Source organism: Chiloscyllium plagiosum, unplaced genomic scaffold (genome assembly GCF_037043375.1).
Source record: "Chiloscyllium plagiosum isolate Xiang-an unplaced genomic scaffold, Cpla_swu_hap1 HiC_scaffold_51, whole genome shotgun sequence".
Taxonomy (NCBI): Eukaryota; Metazoa; Chordata; class Chondrichthyes; order Orectolobiformes; family Hemiscylliidae; genus Chiloscyllium; species Chiloscyllium plagiosum.
In genome coordinates, this window is record NW_028270189.1 from 10,087,906 (window position 1) to 10,090,160 (window position 2,255).

Below are 2,255 nucleotides of genomic sequence, written 5' to 3' on the forward strand. Positions count from 1 at the left end.
CACAACGCCATAAACAAACACATAGATCTATTTCCGCCAACTCCAAACAGACCCCACCACCAAGGATATATTTCCCTCCCCACCCCTATCAGCGTTCTGGAAAGACCACTTCCTCCGCGACTCCCTCGTCAGATTCACACCCGACACCAACCCAACCTCCACTCCCGGCACCTTCCCCTGCAACCGCAAGAAGTGCAAAACTTGCACCCACACCTCCCCCCTCACTTCCTTCCAAGGCCCCAAGGGATCCTTCCATATCCATCAGAAATTCACATGCACCTCCACACACATCACTTACTGCACACAATGTGGCCTCCTGTACGTTGGGGAGACAGGACGTCTACTTGCGGAACGTTTCAGGGAACACCTCTGGGACACCTGCACCAACCAACCCAACCGCCCCTTGGCTGAACCCTTTAACTCCCACTCCCACTCCGTCAAGGACATGCAGGTCCTTGGCCAACTCCCTCGCCAGACCATGGCAACACGACGCCTGGAGAAGACCGCCTCATCTTCTGCCTAGGAACCCTCCAACCACAAGGGATGAATGCAGATTTCTCCAGCTTTCTCATTTCCCCACCCCCAGCTTTTTTCAGTCCCAACCCTCAGACTCAGCACCACTTTCTTGACCTGCAATTTTCTTCCCAACCTTCCCCCCCCCCCTCCCCCTCTCCGGCCTATTACCCTCACTTTAACCTCCTTCCACCTATCGTATTCCCAGCCCCCCTCCCCCAACTCACTCCCGCCTACCTTTCATCTTAGCCTGCTTGGCACACCCTGCTCATTCCTAAAGAGGGGCTTATAACCGAAACGTCGATTCTCCTGTTCCTTTGATGCTGCCTTACCTGCTGCGCTTATTCAGCAACACATTTTTAAGCTCTGATCTCCAGCATCTGCAGTCCTCACTTTTTCCACATCGATCTGGATACCTTCTATCAATCCCTCAGAAAATGAACAGGAATGACACCACCACAAACCCCAGAAACCCCATCCAGGAGAAAGCTATAAATAGAAAGCTGGAGACAACAGCTTCGCTTCACTTGGAGGTCGCCACTGATGATGTTAACGAGCCAGGTAATGAAACAGCCGGATATCAAACTCAGCGAGCAAATCTACACCCTGCTGAAATAAATATATGTAACCATGAATTTTAGTGTTTCCTCAGTCAAGGGCACTGACTCTGTGCTGTCTGTTTACACACACATATATATATATATATATATATATATATATATATATATATATATAAAACCACGAGATTCAGAATCACCTCAGTCTATGGCACAGACTCTGTGATGGATGGTTAAATAAACATGCACATCCAGGAGATTTACATTCTCCTCAGCTTGGGGCACAGACTCTGTGCTGGATAGTTAAATAAATGGATACAACCAGGAGATGGAGAGTCTCTAGTTTAGGGCACTGAATGCGTGTTGGCTGGTTTAATATATACATAACCAGGAGATTGAGTCTTCTCAGTTTAGGGCACTGACTTTCTTTTGGTGAGTTAAATAAATATATACAACCAGGACATTTAGAGTCTCCTCAGTTAAGGGCACTGATTCTGTGATGTCTGGTTAAATATATATAACAAGGATATTTATAGACTCCTCAGATTAGGGCACTGACTCTGTGCTGCCTGGTTATATAATTATATAGAAACAGGAGATTTAGAGTCTCATCAGTTTAGGGCACTGATTCTATGCTGGCTGATTAAATAAACATATATAACCAGGGCATTTCGAGTCTCCTAGTGCACTGACTCTGTGCTGAGTATTTAAATATACACAACCAGGAGATTTCGAGTCTACTCAGTTATTGGCACTGACTCTGTTCTGTCTGTTTAGCATATGTAATGAGCTGGTTAATTAAATATTATCAGGAGATTTATAATCTCCTCATTTTCGAGAACTGACTGTATGGTGGCTGATTAAAACTTTTTTAACCAGAGTATTTTGAGTCTCCTCAGTTTGCGGCACTGACTCTGTGCTGGCTGGTTGATTGTATATAACAAGGACGCTTTGAGCCTCCTCAGTTTCGGGCACTGACTGTTTGGTGTCTGGTTCAAATTTGTATAACCAGGATATTTAGACTCTCCTCAGTTTGTGGCACCGACTGTGCGGTGGTTGGTTAAAAAATAGATATAGCTAGGTGTTTTAGACTCTTCTCAGTTCAGGGCACTGACTTTCTACTGTCTAGTTAAATAAATATGTAAAACCACGAGATTCCGATTCTCCTCAGTCAAGAGCACTGAC